The 19817-nt window shown below is 41.7% G+C and overlaps 1 protein-coding gene across 2 annotated transcripts in view; it reads right to left on the bottom strand.

Annotated features, from left to right (window-relative positions):
- KLHL29 (kelch like family member 29) overlaps positions 1 to 19457 on the bottom strand; it is a 392570-nt gene extending 373113 nt beyond the window's left edge. For both annotated transcript variants that reach the window (XM_053937487.1, XM_053937488.1), the window contains exon 1: positions 19294 to 19457. The gene's annotated coding sequence lies outside the window, so the exon portion shown is untranslated. The remainder of the gene's footprint in view (positions 1 to 19293) is intronic.
- Between the last annotated feature and the right edge of the window lie 360 nt (positions 19458 to 19817).

Raw genomic sequence — 19817 nt, 5'->3', positions numbered from 1 at the left:
TCCCACAACCACCATTCAAAGTTTGAAGACTTGTCCTAACACTTGTATAAGTATCTTCATGACTGATGGGGAGAAACCTCATCAAGTCAAGAACTAGGAGATAAGGCATTTAAAGAAAGTAACTAAAGAAAGGGAGGTAATTGGCAACATATTCTCAAGCTAAAAGCAGGGTCAACTTTATGAAAATACAGCTGGAAGACAGCTGGACAGTAATTTCCTTCTCAGATGGTTTTAAAATATGGAAATAATTCAAGTAACGCAAAGACTTGACAGGTCTCAGCAACAAGATTAGTTATGAACAATGCCTTCGATTGCTACTTCTTCCTTTCTTGAAACTTTTCAGGATTGCAAAAGCAATACTACTATCTTTAAGTGGAACTCACTAATTCCATGCAGAAAGGAAGTATTTTTCTCTCTGTAATTGTTCTCCTATTCTCCACAAGCCAAGTTCTTCCTTCTTCCAAAAGGAGTGGCGTTTCCACTTGGGCCATCCATGGCTGCATCCCTCTATCAGCAGCTGGCAGGCACAGGTGCTGGGCAAGGACTGGGGCATCACTAAGGCAGCTCCACAGCAGGTACCTGGCAGCTGCCACAGCAGATTATCCCCTTAATTCTCCTTTAAGTGCAAACAGGAAAAGCTCTATCATCTCCTTCCTGCACAGCTGACTTTCCTTTAGTGGATGTTTCCCTTCCCGACAGTGCTTCAGATTTCCAAGACTCGATTTGCTCCGGCACTCCACTTACAGCCCTTGTCTCTGCAGCAGTGTTACCTGCTGCTGCTCTGAGCCCCAGCTCAGTGCTCTAAGGAGCACTTTGTGCTGAAGGAGCACCTTTGTGCTGAAGTTTCAGTGCTGTCCCACAGCCCCAGCTTTTCTGTGCTACTGAGAAAGAGATGCCTGACAGCTGTTGCTGCCGTCTGGGCATCAGACACCCAGAATGGTATAAAAAGGGCTTTTCCTACCTCATGACTCAGTTTTCACAAGCAAAAACATCACCTCTGGGAAATAGAGAATAATTCCCACAGCTATCCAGCAGCTATAGGATGAGGACTACTCATCAAGACAGACCATGGCCTTGCACACAGTTCCATCAGCTCCATTCATGGTTGTGCCAATGCACAGGCTCCTGCACAGCACCGGTGCCAGAGGTGTGACTTTGCACTGTACTGCAGATTAGTTCTTCCATGATACCCATGTTCTTCCAGGTTACCAGAACACTGCTGACTCCTTGCAAGAGGCACCTCATTTAAGGAACTGAGCAGTTTGCAGCAGCTGCCTCAATTCAACTACTCACACTAGCAAAAATTATCTAAGACAACCAAACCCTTTAGGACCCTGTGGCTCTAATCTATGCTAACATCCTATAATACCCAAGCCAAAGACCATGAGTTCCCTTTCAGCATGACGACAGTTCCAAGGCAACCTTCATCGCAGCCTACTTTGCCAAGCTCAGAAAAACTTGCCTCAGTTACAGCTTTGGAATAATTTTTTTGCCTGCTAGAGCTCAATTCCATAGGTTTTTTGCTACTTCTTTGCATACTGTGTTCAGCAGCTCCCTGGCAAGGTCTCTGGGACTGTCAGCCATCACAGAGGCACACTGGGGCAGACTGAGGGCATTGCTACAGGAGCTTACCACATTCTACAGCCCAGTGTACAACTGAAATAAAGAACAAGTATCCCATAAAATAAAGTGACAAAACTCAAGTGCTGGAAGCCACAGGCATTGTTGTGGCAGCACATGATAAGGAAGATTTCTTGATCTTTTTGAGGGGAAGAACCATTTTACTTTTGGAGAATTAAAAAAAAAATAAATTATAAAATACCATTGTCTTGTCTCTGTCTATTTTATGATGACTAGGATGGAAAGGCACACGAGAAGTAAATTTCATCTTTACAAGGCCAGTCAAGTCCTTGGCAGTGGGGCAGATGTGGTTTTATTATCACCACTACAACCTGTTCAAATCACAGGCAAAACTTCACCTGCCCACTGCAGCCAAGAGCCACCAACCCAGCCCTGAGGGCAGGTCACCTTCGAGGCTGCCCAGGCACAAACAAACAGTGCTGCCCTCCAGGACAACAGATCACTGGAGCCTAGAGAGAAATGTGCAAGTCGCAATTTCTACCACCAGAACTGGGAGTACATTTGATCTGAGTGCCTCAGGCAAATCCCTTCTCTTCACTGCATCTCAGCTTCCCAGTTCCTAGAGCTTTGCAAAGCCTGACATGAAACACTGCAGAAATGCAGAAAGTCGTGGAGCAGAAATGCAGAAAGTCACAGAGCAGAAATGGCACGGCAAAGGCCAAACAGATGCAATCACCTCAGATTTTTTGAAGATGGTTATTTATTCATTCTCACAGTGTTTCAGAAGTGCTGAAAGTCTGATGCTGAGAAGCCTTAACTGTGATAAAGGTCCAGTGGTTGCCAACTGAGTATTTGCTTTAATCACATTTGATGTTGTTCTTAAAGCTGCCTGCCAGCTCCTGGAGTCATTTGATTATATACAAGTATTACTTCAAAGCAAACAAGCAATGGATACATTTTTATTTGTTTGTTTCACTGTTTATAAGTGATATTTTCTTAGAATTTGCAGCGTGAAGGAAATGCACAGTACTTATGTTTGGATCTAATTTTCATGAAAATTGAATAAAAACAGAAAAATACCAGCCACCAAAATAATTTCTAGCCCTCAGTAATTAAGTTCCCATGAAGGGAGGTGAAAAAAAACAGAAAATGAGATAAATAAAACCTTGCTATTCAGCCAACTTTGTTTAAGATATATTTCATAAATCAGCCGTGTTCAGCTTAAATCAGCACAAATGAACAGAGAAGCAGAAGCCTTGAGGCAACTGTTCAGACACCTGAGAAATGACAACCAGAAGTCAAAGCCAGAGAGGGAAGGTGGGTATCAAGTTTTTTTAAAGAAATTCAACTTGACTCATTATAAAGGCAACACAGGAAAATAGGTGGGATGGGGATGAGACATACAAGCAGAGACAAGCATTGCTCAGCTGGGGGAATCCATCACACACAGATGTGTAGACCTGGAGGACTCAAACACAAGCCTGGCTGCACTAAAGATGCCACTGCTCTGGCCTGAGCTGACAGAAACCTCAGGGACTGCACAGCTTGTCAGACAGAGAGGACATGCTGTACACTGAGTCATATTGCTCATCCTTCCCCTCCTCTCCATGATCTGTTCCTGAGAGTAAAAAAACCAGAAAGGGACAAAACTTAGTGTCTAATCCTGAGCACAGTAAGGGAACAGCCAGACTTCAGCAAATCACCATCTCCTACTGATGCAAAGCTTGGTTAAGAAAGGAAACCTGTGGAACTGCAGGACCCTTGATATACACACAAAAAATGAGAATTTCTTGACATTAGCTGAGTTCCAAAGATAGAATAAGATCCAATTCAGATTCCCCAAAATCTGTAAAACCATTCAGAAGAGCCACTGATCTGAGCAAAGGGGAAACCCCTAACCTTAAAAACATCAATGATAACCTGTACTAAAATAAACAGAGTATATCAAGTATTTTCATCTCAAGGAAAGCAATCCAGACTTTCAGTCCTTCACCTAAATTCCTATGGGCACCATTCTGGAGAGGTCACAGAAAACCCTGCAACAACTGCTCAGTGAGGCAGGGAAAACAATACCAAGAAACCTTCAATGTGTTAGCTTGAGGAATAATGCAGTTTTGAAGCGCCACTATCAAATCAACAGTATTGCTTCCTTACTCTGTGCTAGGCACCCAAATCCACAGGAAATACTGGAGACTCAGAAAATGCTCAGAGGACCATAACAACAGTATTTGGGATGTGGAGAAGCTCATTTGAAGGCAAACTGAAGACTGGATAGCAGACTTCAGGGATGAAATAAAAATGTAAAATCATGACTAGCAGAGAGAAATCATAACTTCAATTTCTCTCTTCTTGGTTGCATAACAAAGGGAAATTCAATAAAAGCTACAAGTTACAGAAGAGATAAAAATAAGATAGTCTCAAAAATGTCTAACCAGACTGCAGAGCTTGAAGCCAGAAGCTGTCAAGGCCAAAAAAAGCAAGAATTGCCCCAAAGCAGACACATATGATTAAGAACATCAACAGATTAAAGAGTGTAGGATAAAACAAATCTTGGTACAAAGTATTAAACTTCTGGGATAACCCCTGAAAGGTATTTTGAGACAAAGATAATTACAACAGCCCAAATCAAAATAGCATTTCTCCTTTTATACATGGTCCCCCTTGGGAACTGCTGGAAGTAGGTATTTGATTAAATGGACTTAAGTCTGGCAGCTCCATGGTCAGTCTGTTTTTAAGCTTCATCTGGACACAACATATTCAGCCCTTTAAAAGCACTAAATATTTTTTTTCCAAAAAACCACTAAGTTAAATGTTTTGGTTTTTTTTTTAAGGAGTATCACAAACTTAAATTCAGACAAAAAAACATATCATATTTCCCATCTTTCTGAGGTCACAACTGGACCAATAAGATTCATATGATAAACAAGTTCATTCCTAGTGTATATCAATTAACCACCTTAGCTGCTCAAGAAGGTACAAAAATTGTAATATTAAAAATTTTCCTCAAAACATATCCAGTTCTCCAGAAGCAGAACTTACTTGCTGTTTCTTAAAATAACAGTTTATTTTAGCATTCTTAAACCCTGCCAAATTCCTATAATACTTCTAATAACAAACAATACATGCAATCACCACCATATAAAGTTAGTTACTTTCAGTGGAGAAGCTACAAATCAACGCATGTAAAAAATTCTTGGGTTGAGTTTTTTTGTTAGGGTTTGCTTTTTTTTTTTCTTTCTTTCTTTTTGTTGATTTACTGGGTCTTACATTATTTTTACGGTTTTCTCATTAGCTACACCAAATATCCATCCACACAACTAGTTTTCCATTTGCAAAAGAAGATCAAAGTTCAGATTAGACACTAGGAAGAGGTTCTTCACTGAGAGGGTGGCTGACCACTGAAACAGGCTTCCCCAGGGAAGCTGTTACAGCACCAAGCCTGACTAGAGTCCAAGCATCTCACCTTCTGCACCATCAGCAGGCTCTCCTGAACCCTAAAGAGAGTGCTGGTCAGACAAAACGTTGGAAACAGCTAGTATGGTAATTAAAAACACATGGATTTTCTCCCATTCTGTTCAAAGCTGAATGCCCTGAAAGTATTCAAGTTTCCTGCCCTCGCAATGTTGCCAACTCCTTAGTTTATTTGTGGACAGGCTACCTCAAAGCGTAAGTACAATAACAGTGAACTCGGTTTTTTGCTTGCTTTATTTTGGAGTTCACAAAATGCAGACAGTCTTTTGCTGCTCAGAAACAGATTTCAAGCAAGACAGTCACCTGACTCCAAGGCAAACATCTCCTCCCCCTCCCGAGGTGCCTTAAATCAGTGTTTGACATTAGACTGAGAAAAGCAGCAAAGTAAGCAAAAGGTGACAAGTAGTTCTTTTTAATATGAAAGGCTTCTGCTGAGGCACATTAAAATATTAATTCAAATGCAGAATACTCAGCATCTTTATAAGATTTCAGTCTGGTATTGGCTAATTCTGTGAAAAAACACTATTGGCTACGTGGTCCTACTAACAGAACAAATAACTCAGAACTCTGCCACAGATCTACATGCCTCAGTGAAAATATGTTGAGGTTACATGTCTTTGAACATACTTTGGAAGCAAAGGACTTGTTTCTGATACAATTGCACCAAGATACAAACAGCTATCAAGTCAAATCCTTAAGTTACTCTGTAGGAAATCTAGATATGAGCTTGTTTTAGCTCAGAGTTACACTGAGACCTCACAGGGTCCTTACTAATGAAACGAGAAGAAGCAGTAGCATCTACTTCCAGCGTAACAGCAGGGAAACCAGATTGCAAGGTTCTTTTGCTAATATGAGTTGCTATCATGTTGCAGGAGCTCTGCACTGTTGCAATAATTGCAGATTTAACAGGCTTTTTCATCTTTCCCACCTTCAAATTCTCTCTCCTTCAGAACAGCTTAGTGCTGCCATCTACTTTTTTTTTTTTACCCTAACAGGTTTGGGGGTTTTTATACTGGCAAAGTTCTTAGCAGACTAACTCACCCACTATGACAACACTCCCTCAATTCAGTCTTTACAGTTGGGTCCTCACATTTATACATGGTCCAGCTCATCACCACAGGCAAAATTAAAATACAAAATACAGAATCACATCCACAGTCCTCTTAACATTAATTTACACTCAAGCCCTCAAATAATAATAAACCCCCACAACTCTCTCAACTCTTGACCACAAGATATCTTTTACAACCCTTGGAGATGTTAAGCTACTAAATTCAGTGATGGCAGGGTGGCAAAGACATAGGTCTTTATTAAATCATCTGGACAGTTCTAGAAAGCAAATTTATCTAGCTAAAAATGTTATGCAAAGTTTTAGTCCTAGAGAATTAATAGAATTCTTTTATAGGTCATTTATTTGCACAGACACTAACATTGCTGGGAAAAAATATTTCCTGGCTAAAGGATATATCATCTGAAAAAAGAGGCTGAAAAACATTGAGGTGGTTTAGTAGGAGACTGCCTGCTGCTGATGAGGCAGAGCTAATCTTGATTAATCCTTCACCTCACTTTTTCATTGCAATCATTTTAAGATCTGAGCAATTGTTTCCACACAGCCCCCCAGACACCATTTTTTTAGGGTCTTCACCCTATTTTGCATAGAAAAGTGTTCAGACCAGAGCACCATGAAGCCCTTCTGCCTCCCCACTAGCAGCACATGAAACAGACAGTGCATCCATCCCCACTGCGGGCACCTGTCCAGAGGCTGTGCTCCAAGGAACTATGCTCTTGCCTTGCATCTTGGCCTCCCTTCATCCCAAACAAGATCACTGTCCACTGTGGATAAGGGCCAGATTCTCAGCACATCCCACACAGTCACAGAGAATGTCCTGCAAAGAGAAAGGCTTTTACCACTGCCCTGCCTACATGTCCCAGAACAAGCTGTTCAGAGACCTGCCTGGCTTTGCAGCTTGGTCTCAGATGACCCCAGGCCTCTGCTGAGGCTGCAAACAAGTCACAGGGGCTCTGCTGGAGAGAATCTATTTATCCATAGGGAATCGAAGGGAATTAATCACATTTTATGTTCTGTATCAGGCCAACGAAGGTCACACATCTGAACTAGGGCAGCCCAACCTTCAGCACAGATGTCAGCTTCATGAGGAAACACCCTGAAAATTGTCCAGAAAAGATATTTTCAGGAGCAGATTTTTTTTCCCCTTCCTGCAGACCTTTATTTCATAATGGAAGATAGATGAGTAAAAAAGCAAAAACCAAAATCAAAACACAGTTTTTAGAATAAAAATTCATTTCCTAGCTGTCATCCTTGCATTTTGCATATCATGCCTTAGCATTAACTGCTGCCAAACACAAGATGTCAGGTCCATCTGGCAGATGTACACTTCCCCAGCTGCCAAGTGCTTCCTTTAGATCCAGGGGCTTCGCTATGAACTATATTCACAAATTCCAGCCTCCTAAATGAGTGGGGCTCCTGAACAGCAGCCTCTGCTTCCGAGTGCTCTGGAGAGGGGGAGCAAGGCTACACTGCAATCATCCAGAGCATCTGCTGCACTTGTGTAGTAGAGAGGGCAGTGTCCTGGTAAGCGATGGCTACACCAGCTGTGGGAGAGCTTTAAGGAATTCCTTTCTTCCCAGACTATCCCTAAGTAAAATTAGAAAGTATTTAGAAAGCAGAGGGGAAACCCAACCATTCAAGCCGACATCATTACTTATTTACATATAAATACAGCCAGGAAATAAGCATATGTATTTATATATAAACAAAAAAAGCTATCTGTACAATGTTTCATACATTCCTTTCCCGTCCAATATTTACTATTTTATTCACGACTTAAGGAAAAAAACTTTTTCCCCAAGAAACTGGTGATAAAATGCCCTCTGGTGGGCGTGACTGTGGACCTCTACATCAACAACCACCTCCAAAATAGTTTGGAGCCTTCAATATATTCCTGGGATTACTATTTTTAATGGAGTGAGACAAAGCACATACTTGCCTTCCAGAAGAAACAGATACACACACCCCTGACTAAGAAACCTGTTTTACTGCTCACTATCTCTGGACTAGAATAATCCCAATTTTTTTTTAAATCCTATGAAAATAGTTTTAGAAATCACAACATTCTGTCACGTTCATTTTACCTCTCCAGGATGTATTTTCATCTTTAAAAATAAGTAATTAAGAGAAACAGAAAAGTTCTGCTTTGCCTCAGCATAACAGAATCTTTGTCGACTGAACTGGAGAAAGGAGGGGTGGAGAAGAACAGCATTTTCAGAGCTTATGAATCATTTTTGTGTTGTTAGAGCACCAGGCACAACTAGGGAGACAGCTCTGACTGTACAGGCAAAAAAATAACAGCCCTTGTTCCAGAAGAGTTTATTGCCTCAACAGAAAAATCAAAGATTGAAAAAAAAAAAAAAAAAAACTCAAATATAAACTGAAGTTAACATGATGTGTTTTATCCTTCAGATGCTCAATAATTGTGGGTGGTGCTTTCATTAATCTGACACAAGATAAGTCTAAAAAAAGAGAGCTAAAGGCTTAAGATGCATTGGCAGAAGAGATAATGCAGTAACTTGGGAGCAGAGTGCATGTACAGCTACTCTGAGAATATATATATATATACATATATATATACATATATATACATATATATACACATATACATATATATATATATCAGACTGCTTTGGCAAACCAGCCACACTGGAAGAGGAGAGCTACCAGGCAGATGAGGCTGTACATGCCTGACCCTAAAGCAGCCCAAAAAAACTGCAGTTACACACAGAACTCAAGATGACCCCACATAGTTTCTAGGGATTTTGTGTGTGTGTGTATGTGTGTGCAACAGCAAAGCTTCAGAGTGGCAGCTAAATAAAAAGGCAGACTGGAACACTGAGGTCACATGAAGGAAAATGGAAGAATTCCACTGCTTTCCAGAGTTCCCTGGGAATCTTTGTGCTTCCATTTCATACAGAATATGGCAATTTCTTGGTTCATCAGGATGGTTAGGTATTTGTTTCCAGCTTCCACAGTACAATTTGCAGTTAGCTGTTGCTTTATGGCAAAAATATTTGCAACTTTCCACCATACATAGAGCGTGAAGCATTTCTGGATGCTTCTGGGCAACAAACCTTTGCTCACAATATTGTTCTGGGGTATAAAGAAATTATGTGATTTAACATTCATCCCCTCATTTTGCCCTCAGAAACAAAAACACTGTCAAAATCCACTCATTTATTTGACACGTGCCTTTATCCAAGTTCTGCATCCCTGCTCTGCATAGAGCTCCTTCCCTCTCCAGTGGCAGACAGGTCAGATACCAATGCTTAGAACCTGCTCTGGGCTTGGCTAAGATCAGAAATGTTTCGTGTAATATTGTTTTTGGCCAACAGCCCACACAGATATTCACAGTTACATTTACCATTTTTTTTCTGAAGACAGAGGCCATGGGTTTCACAGAGCAATGCTGTCATTTGGTGTTCTCCTGTATGAGCTTTCTGCTAATCGTTCTTGTAAGCCTCTGAACATTATGTTGACTGCAGATACAGTGAAACATATTTATTAGATATAGCAAGCCAAGATTAAATGGTCTGTTTGTGCGTGTAATAGTTATATACAACACAATGCTCAGGCATTAATCCTAAATTTTTGCCTAAAATTAAAAGTAACATTATTTAGGTAAAATGAGCACTGACATTTCTTGGATCTTATCCTTGTGGTTAATCTTGAGGTTTATAATCCTTCAATTTTCTAACCAAGATGGCCCAAGGCTGAACAGTTCTGACTGTTGTTAAGTTTGCAATCTTTTTTATATAAAAATAAGGGTTTCATGCTTTGTTTCTAGAGTAAAACTATCCACTTAACTTATCCACTTGTAGCCCTGAAGTGGCTATAGTCAAATCTAAGAGATGACTGGTCTACTGAAAGCCATGAACTGATAGATTTTAATTTCACAAGGTAACATTTAGACAGGAAAAGACTTAAAATAATTCATGTGTGATGCCATTTTAGTAAATATCTTGAGGAACTCTGAGCCTGTTCATGTTTTCCTAAAGTTGAATAACTGCGTGAAAAAACAGTGCAGCCTAAAAATGGGAAGGAAACGGTGAACAAGGACTTCCAGCAGGAGTCTAACCAGCCTCCTGGCTTCCCCAGATGAATGCCTGATGATGTCCTGGTTAACCATCACCTCAAGCAGGAGATGCCTGGGCTCAAGCTGCACCTGCACTTACATCATAAAATCAGTGTTTAAGCCTCTCAACCTGACTCAACTGGTGTCATTCTTGATCTCCAGCCCACGCTCCCTCAATTCCGCCATCAGTGCATTGCAGCTGTATGCAGTTCTTTGAATAAAAATGCCAGCATGGCACAAAGGTTGGGGTTTTTTTTTTTGTTTTACTTGTATTATTCTTGAAATAAAATACTTCAGTAACTTAGCTGCAGCAACAACAATATTTGTCTAAGAATAGTTTTTAGAAGGCTTGAAGGATGCTGCTGTGAACTGTTCAAGTGTGATATTGAAACAGTGAATTTAAGGAAAACTTGCTTCAATTTCTTTTTTAGCAAGAACATACCCTATACACACACAAATGGGCTTTCAGAATTTCTCTCTGAGACAGAGAAAAACAAATAAACCAAAATAAAGAGTATTAGGGCAATCATAATTCTCCTTTTCATCTCTGGCTGCAGTTCTGTATCCAAGTACCACTTTTAAAGTCAATCTCACATTTTAGGGACTTCAGGCAAGCCTTATATTTCTTTACTTCCTATACCATTTCTAGGCTCTTTTTTTTCCTCCTCCAAGTAACTCAGATATTGGCCACAACTTCTCATTGCCTTTTAGTGCCCAGAGAGATAAGGCTGTGATGTTGCTAAACTCAAACTGCCCAGAAGTTTAATCATAAAACTATACACTTTTCTTCCAAAAAGGAAGAAAGTACTAGGAAGGAGGCTTTATTTCAAAGGTTCAATAAACTTAAAAAATGGTACATTTTCAGGGTACCAAATGTAACTTCATTTGACTGCACAGATCTGGGCCAAGCACAAATTTGGTCTATTTTATATAATAATGAACTGAGGGGAAAAAAGAAAAGCTACTGAAGCAGCTAGACCATACAAACCAGAAACAAGCAAATATTTCCTTCCCCCTCTCTTGCATTTGCTGTCATCTGCTGAGATTTGCAGACTTTTCCTTCGACCTCAAGACCTTCACAGTTGAATTTCACAAGTGATTTGTTCCTCAGGGCAGAGAAGCATGGTGCAACATCAGATACATATTGGAATATGTCAGCTCCACAGGTGTTAACTAGATCGGGATTTGGTCCACAGTTCAGCAGCTCTTGTGACAATTCACACATCAAGATCAACTGAGAGGTTCCCCAGGAGGTCCCACGCAGCCACAACCCACACTCTTATGTGCTACAGGCAGTTTTAATCACATCTCATTACATTTGTTTGCAGTCTTAAGGCTCAGACCTCAGAAAGCAAGCGGGAGGTTTTTACTTTCAGTCTCATGCAAAGACCATAAGGAATAAAATGTTGGCACAGACAGCCAAAGCCTCACAAATTCTGAATTTGAGAATGGGCATTCAATCCAGCCTGCAGAAAATCTAGACTAGCATCAGTGTAGAAGAGATAAGAGTTAACTGACCAAAGATCAAACCCAACTTTCATTTACGCCTATGCAACATTGATTTCTGTTAACTACATGTGTGTAACCGGGGGCAACATTTGATCTGAAGCCTAGTACCTTGATGCCCAGCTATTGTAAAACAGAAGCAAAAAGGTAACTACAAACATTTGACTGATGTTGCCTGCAAGCAGGGCATTGCAGACAGCTCTACCAGCAATTCATATTGACAAAATTAAGATGGGGCATGGCAAACCTCACTACTAGAAGTAATTGCACAAATATTTGGAGTGTTCTTAAAAAAAAAAAAAAAGAAAATATGACACTGGGGAAAGGCAACACAAAGCCACAGACCAAGAAATAAGCTACTACATGCAAATACATGCAAGCTTCTCCCAAGTTAATTCTCCTCTTAATGGAATATTGATTGGTATGCTCAGTGTTTAGAAATGTGAAACAGTGTGGGGGAGAGAAAGAAGGGAAGACAGAGCAGTGACTTTTGTTTAAGTGATACATACTTTCCTCATATGATCAGCCAAAAATAGCATAATAAAGAGGGCAGTGCAGTACATTTAACATTTTGCCTTGCATTTTATTAGCAAGTCTGTCAGAGATGACCTGGGAGTTTTAGTCACACACTTTTTGTGCCCTTCTACAGAAAGAAGGCACCGCATTTTTCATAACCTCTTATCACACAATACCCCTAGAGTATCTGGTATTTCTCTACTCTGAGTAGGATGGATTGCAAAGTGTCTGTGGTAGTAGAGAGGCTTTTCAGATGTAATCTACTGAGCTGTTTGCACAACTGGGGGGAAAGCAGGCCAGTCCACTGTCATGAGGAACATCTGGCTAAGCTTTGTTGCATCTACTCCTATCCCCAACTGAGAAGAGATGATGAGAAAGAAACAGGATGCATCTTTGAAGTACATATCTATATGATCCAGTTTTTAAATAAAACCCTTAAAATATAACCAGTATCTCATAATCAAGCAGCTACTTACTCCACCCTTACAGAAATTTCTCCCTACTCCAGTGACTACCAGTAAAATTTTAGGAAAAGTGTTCCTTCTATTCTTTTCCTTCTTTCATTCATGGAGTCTTCACAGATAGCCCTTATAGCCTCCAACTAGTTTTTTTAAAAAGCCACTCAGTAAAGGGCAAAAGAAAAAAAGCCTCAACCAGAAGAACCAACTTCCACTGCCATCAGTGTTCCAGGACATGATAACCCAAGAACAAACACCATGCTAAATAGCTCTACTGAGCAATCCCATATTAAGGATGCACTTAGGAATACAGGCACTGTCAAGAAGCCATTTCATTGTGTATAGGTCAATACAGCTGAAATAGTTTATACATTTCATATAAACATATATTTTTGTGCTCTACTGCTTGCATTAGAACATAAGAAACTTCATAAAATTAGCAGCTTGTCTGCCACTGGTCTACCAAACTTTATGAAGAGTTAATGAATAAGCTTAAAAAGATACTGCTTAACTTCATTCTGCAGCATTTCATATAGTTTCAAAAGTATTTTCCAGACATTTATATATCCAACAACATTGTGTAGTATGAAGTGTTCCAATTTGGCATTGTTCCACCCTTGGCAGGCAAGAGACAATAAAAAAAATCAAGAGAAAGTGAAAAATGAAGTTTCTGAAGTACACAATATGTTAGGAATCATTTAATGAATTCAGGTGCTCAACAAGCTACAAATCAACTGAACTTTGCAATACATATAGATTTCAAAGCACAGGTAAACACAGCTGCATCCACTTTAAAGTTACTCCATGTCTTGTGATTATTGCAATGAACTTCCTGAACTCTTTCACCTCTCCTTTTGATCTGGGGTTTACCTGTGGCTGGAAAAACTAACTGCATTTAAATTCTTCTCCCTCTAATTAAGGGAGAAAGCATGTTTAAGCCTCAGATTGAGAAAATAAACCTTCCTCTGAGTAGCTATAGCATGCTGCAATCTGCAAATCCACTAACACTGCTTTTGCAGACCAAAAACAAAATCCTACAACAAGGTCTGACAAAGCAGATCTTAGAGCAGAATTATCCGATTTAAATATTAATTACTCATCAGCATGGACTTTAAGAAGTGTCTGAAGCTAAAGGCCTTAAATCACACTTTAAACTCAGGATTTCTGAAGTCTGCACTGTCATGCAGATCTTGGTTTTGGGGTGGAGGTTTTTGAGTTTGTCTAGAGGGCTTTGAAAAAAAAACAACAGGAGTGGAGATTGATAATGAGTCTCCAAGATTCAAAGATACGAAGAGACATATGAATAGAGTCCAGCTCAATAAATTAGCATCTTCTGAACTTGAGTCCTGCTACCAAACGTGGTTATTGCCTCAGATACCCCTGTATCAACTTGAAGGATTCTTCACAGTATCTCTCAACTACACTGACAGTCCAAGAAACACTCCTGCCACAACTTAACAGTTTTTAGTTAACAGCAATGTTGCAGAGGAATTTTATCAGTGGCAGATTCTCTTGCAAACTGCTGCACTGAAGGATTTCCATTGCATACTTGGAGATATAATCTGCTTCCCAATCAAACTGTGTAATACCTGTACTTATGTAGAGCTCTAAAACTGGAGACTGACCCAAGAAAAACCAAACCTGAACAGAAATCCCAGCACTTAACATCACACATCACATAGCATATTGTAATGGATGGCAGGGAATTAAACAAAAACACAAATCACAGAACACTACAAAAGGAACACTGAGTTCATTTTAAAATAAGTCTTTGTCTATATTTCAGCAGACTGTTTCACAGAATCAGTATTATTATTGCAATCCAGTACTATATTTACCTGAAATTTAAGACCACAAAAAAAAAAAAAATCTGTGTTTTTCTGATATTAGTACCAATTATGGCCAAAATCCAAGTTGTGAATATCTGAAAACCCAAACCTAAGCATCATAGATTAAAAAAAAAGAAAGCAGCACGTAAAAATTAGACAAAATGGACCCATGTTCCACATATTCTAATCCACAACATAAAATTATTTATGGAAGAGTGTGACTAGGAATTCAGTTAATGTCATTTATCAGATGGTCAAGACAGCACAGAGGTAACTGGCTGCATAACAACAGCACCGGGAAGGCTTCTGGGCACCACTTGCACCAGGTCGTTTCACCTTACCAGGTACACGATGCATATTCACACCCTGGGACACACTGTTGATTTGCAAAAACCTGACAGAAAGGTGTTCCCATAAGATATTTCTAATCTATTTCTTTTTAATGTCTTTATAGCTGAGGAGGAGTTCTTTGTACTTCTGGTAACAAAGGAAACACAGAAGTGACAGAAGCATGTCAAAGCTGTTTATGTTTCATACAGCCTCACACTCGGATTTGCTGTTGGCAGTTTACTTCTTGGGAAGAGCATCTTAAGCCTCCACACAGGAGCTCCACCTTCCTACAAGTAACTTTATGGAAGAGTTGTCTGCACAGAGGGATGTTGAAATCATTCTCCACACTGGGTAAGCCAACATAAAACAAGAAGAGGAATTATTTTAAAAATATGACAAAGGGTTAATGCAGTAATTCAGTTACCTGCAGGTATATTCAACCTTATCTAATTTGTATGTTTATGGGATTTAGGATATAGGTTTCACACTGTCGTTCTTCTGCAGAGAGGTGAGTACATTAAGGAAGTGATTAGATACACAAATCACAGAACCTAATGATACTACATCATATTTAAGGTTACTGAATCAGCAAACCGTGCAAAATGGGAGATCTGGAAGGAAAAACAAAAAAGCAGAAGGACCAAGTAAGTCACTAACCCATGCTGAGATTTTTAGCTAGCTAGAAGTCTCGACTGCAGCACAAAGAATTAGTGATCTGAAGATGATGTAGACTTCAGTGCTGCACTACAAAGTTGAGGCTCTGCAAAGAGAGCAGCTTTGGGATCAGGCCCTCAGCTGTCTGGGCTCCCTCGGTCCACAGCCTACAGCAGCAAATTCAAATGATCCATGTAGTTTAGTGGACAAGTCATTACAAGACCTCAAGTAAGACCATGCTCAGCCTAAGGAAGGGATGATAGAAAACCTCAACAAAAATATTAAAGAGAGACCAAAACTACAAAGTGCAACAGAAAACCCCAAATTAGTTTTAAGATTAAAAATAAATTGCACATCAGGGGTATGATGCAAGTTACAAGGGTTAAACAAGGTGGGACAGCCTGGAATTTCACTCTCCATTTACAGATAATGGGGTACTTTTCCCACCCTAATGCTGTGTGTGAGTTTCCACCACAGCACACAAAGGCAAGAAGGGAAGGAAAAAATAATTATTTTGGTCCTTTATTTATTTTTTTTTTCTCTGCTTCAGAAGAACTGGGTCCATCAGGTATCGGAACTAAATTAAAAGGTCAGGAAAACAAGTAGGCACAGACAAGACTGAATTGCAGATGAGCATGGAGAAGGAGAGACACTGCACTGGGATAAGCGCCAACAACTGCAAACAGTCACGGTCCCGATTCTGGTGGCTGCAGCGCAGCCCAAAGCTCAGCGGCTCCCAGGGACACCACGGATCGCTACCTGGCAGAGGAGGACGTGTGGGAGCAGAGCAACATCACCGAGAGACTATCACAGCAAACCTGGGCATAATGAATTCCGCTCGCAAACAGGCACTAAAAGTGATAGTACCAGGCACAGCGCTCAGTAAACCCAGAAATCACATGTAATTCTTAGATCCGTGCCTTCCTCTCCTTTCATTGAGAAGATTTCCAGTCAACATACACACAATATACTTTTTATTATTGTTTGAAGAAGAGCAGCAATGCCGGCAGCATGGTAATCTAGAAACCAAGACAAAACAGAGCTGGTTACTTTCTTCCCTCAAGATTTCTGCTTCAAAAAAAAAAAACAAACAAATGAACAAGGGTTTGTTCCTGCACACCACTACTTTTTGTTTCGTTTCAGCAAGACTTTGACAAAATCTAAATCACCGTGCCATGTATTTAATATATTGGGTATCTGAAGTATGACCATCACTCAATAGAAACGTAATTAAAAAGTGACAAAACTAGATCCCCCCCTCCCCAGCATGCAGATGAAAACCAGTAACCCTGCCTCTATTTGTAACCATGACAACTATAGAATATTTTATTTCCGTAATATAATTCACACTGAACATTTGCTCATAGGTTTTGTTGTTAAGGGAAAGGTTGACACACTGTGCACACATTTCATAAGCTACTGGAGACAACAAATGCAGGAAAGTCAGGCAGTTTGACACCAAGAGCCCAGTTTGTATTTCAGAATTCATTTAAGACCCTTCATTGTATGCAAAATGAACATGAACAGTAATTCATCCAAATTAAGTGTTACAGGTCATTATTTGCAAGACAAGTACTTGATATGACAGGATGTTTTTCCACTTTTAAATAAATCACAGTGATACCCTCATTTTTTCAAAGAGTTAGTTATTTAAACACCAAATGTTAATTTTCAGTTAAATTACCATAGGCATTATTAGGAAATATCAACATGGATGTTATGGGAAAAAAACAGCTATGCAAAACAAGGCAATGAAAAGCACAGTTTACATATGCAGGCTAAGTCTCATTCTGGTTGGATCACTAAATTATTTGCATAGCTCCAATATTTCATCCTAAACTGAAGATAACTTCTAGAAATACACACAATAAGAACAGGTTATAAGAATAAACAAAAAGCCACAATCCTGAACATTACTCAGAGAAGATTAAACAACCTCCTGAGCATAACTAAAGTTTGACGCAGATAAATGTCACAGTAAAATATTGCTGTACTTGATTTTTCTCCACATGGGAAAAAAATAAAGCTATTAGTAGTTTAAGCCAGAATACAACAATAATAGACACACTGTTGCTTTGGTTTGCAGGCAAAAATAATAAAAAAAAGAATAAAGCTTATGGAACACTACCCCTTTTCTCAAACAGATCCTACCTTTCAAGGAGGATTTAAAGTTTCAGCAGATTGCTAATTATAAGAAACAATAATACTGTTATCTGCAGTCACCTTAAAGATACAGTAGTTTGGGTTTTTTAAGTACCTCAAAAGAAGAACCTGATAAATGTTTAAATCGGTGCAAGAGACTCACACGTGCCTACACACACACACACACTTGCTCAGCTGTTTTCAAGACTACCAGGAAAAAGAAAGTTTCTTCATTTATCAGAAATATGCTCTATATAATCTTCCATTTAAACAAGTAATAAGCCTGCAGCAAACATGCATGGCTTTTTCCTTCATTGATGGAAAAGTGATTAAATCCCCCTTAATCTAGTTACTAGAATGCTGTATCTTTCTCTATGCAGTTTTTATATACAGTAACAAAAGATAAGCAGCCAACTACATGACCAAGGCTCCATCATTTTTGGTTGTGGTGGGGAAATAAATCTGTCTCCAGCGTTCAATGTGTATTTTCAGTTTAATAAATAAGACCAGAGGAGGAAAAATAAAATAATATTGGAGACGATGAGCACACACTGTTTATGAAGTGTACGACAAACACCACCATCCATCTCCAGAAGTCCGTTCCTCCATCCTCCGGGGAGGCACAGAGACCTGAACCCAAAATCCCGGGGATCACAGACCTGCATCCTCACGCGACAAGGACAGCTCGCCACGTCCACTCAATGTCAAAACAGAAAGTAGCTTTTCCCTCCCAGCCTAAGCCAGACCTTCCGAAAACCGGCACCCAAGGGATGCATCTCTGTGCTCCGAACGGCACCAGGCAGCATTCGGGTTCGGAGATAAGTTACAGGAAAACAACCCTCAGAGGAAAAAAAAAAAAAAAAAAAAAAAAAAAAAAAAAAAAAAAAAGGAAAAAAAAAAAAGAAAAAAAAAAAAGGAAAGCATCAATGGAAAAGCACAGCAGCAGCCAAACAAACCTCACACCAGCGAGGACATGTCATCGACATGGGAATCGTATGAAATATTTTAATATTTATATACACACAAATATATATATATATATATTTCAGTAATGTTGTGCTGAAAAGTTCCTCGTATGTATCACGCTTGGGGATGCGGAGAAGCAAGAAAGGGAGAAAGGGGAACGGGAATGCATGCCAGGCACAGGGAGAGGACGGGGCTGGCCGAGGCGTTTGGGAAGCAGGCAGGGAGGGAAGCAGGCTGCCTGAGGGGTGCGCGCCGATCCGTGCCAGGCAGTTCGGCGGCGGCTCCGGGAGCGGGCCCGGGAATGGGATGGACGATCCACCGGGACAGCCGCCCCCGGAGGGATGGGGGTCTGCGGGGACACCGCCGCCCCCGGGACTGGGGGGTGGGGAAGGAATTGCGCGGCCACCGCCGCTCCTCGAGCGAGCGCCTGAAGTTGTGGGTGCGCGGCGGGGGCGGAGACCCCCACGCCAAGATTAAAAAACCCTGGAAAAAACCCCAAACCATCACAGCAACATTCTGAGGGCCCGCCGGCCCCCGCACGGCACCCCCCAGTCAGCGGGAGGCACGCAGGAAGTTTTTAATGCGGGCAGCGAGCGCAGGCGCAGGGCAGCCCCAGCCCCGCGATGCCCGGCGCGGCGGGCGGGCGGCGGCGGCGGGGGCTCGGCGGGCGCAGGGCACCGCCGCGCCGCTTACCTCCCTCCGCGGGGGCGCAGGCGGCCGCGTCCTCAGGCGGCGGGAGGATGCGCGGCGGCGGGAGGCGGCAGCGGCGGCTTGTGCATCGCAGCCTCCGCCGCTAACGCAGAGCCCCGCGCGGCTGCGGGCGCCGAGAGCCGCGCTGGAGGCCGGGCAGGGAGGCGCGGCGCGGCGGCGGAAGCGGCTGCGGAGCCGCGACCATGCTCCCGTCTGGCCGCCTTCCCCTCACCTACTGCCCGCTTTAGCCGGGGAGGGAGGTGGCCTGGGCGCCGGGGCGAGGGGCGGGCCGGGCCAATCACCGCGACGGCGGGAGGCGGTGGAGCCCGGCCCGGCCCGCCCCGTCCGCCGCACCGCCCCCGCGGGAGGGAGGGAGGCGAGGAGGGAGGATGGAGGCAGCCCCGGCCCCGCCGCCGCCCCGTGGGGCCGCCCCGCCGCGCTCCCTCCGCGCTTCCCCGCCCGGGCGCAGGTGCGGGCGGCGCCGCAGCCCCGAGCGCTGCCCTCGGCCCGCGGCGGAGACGTGCGGG

This window comes from Vidua chalybeata, chromosome 3 (assembly GCF_026979565.1).
Source record: "Vidua chalybeata isolate OUT-0048 chromosome 3, bVidCha1 merged haplotype, whole genome shotgun sequence".
Classification (NCBI taxonomy): domain Eukaryota; kingdom Metazoa; phylum Chordata; class Aves; order Passeriformes; family Viduidae; genus Vidua; species Vidua chalybeata.
This window is presented reverse-complemented; position numbering and strand designations above follow the sequence as displayed.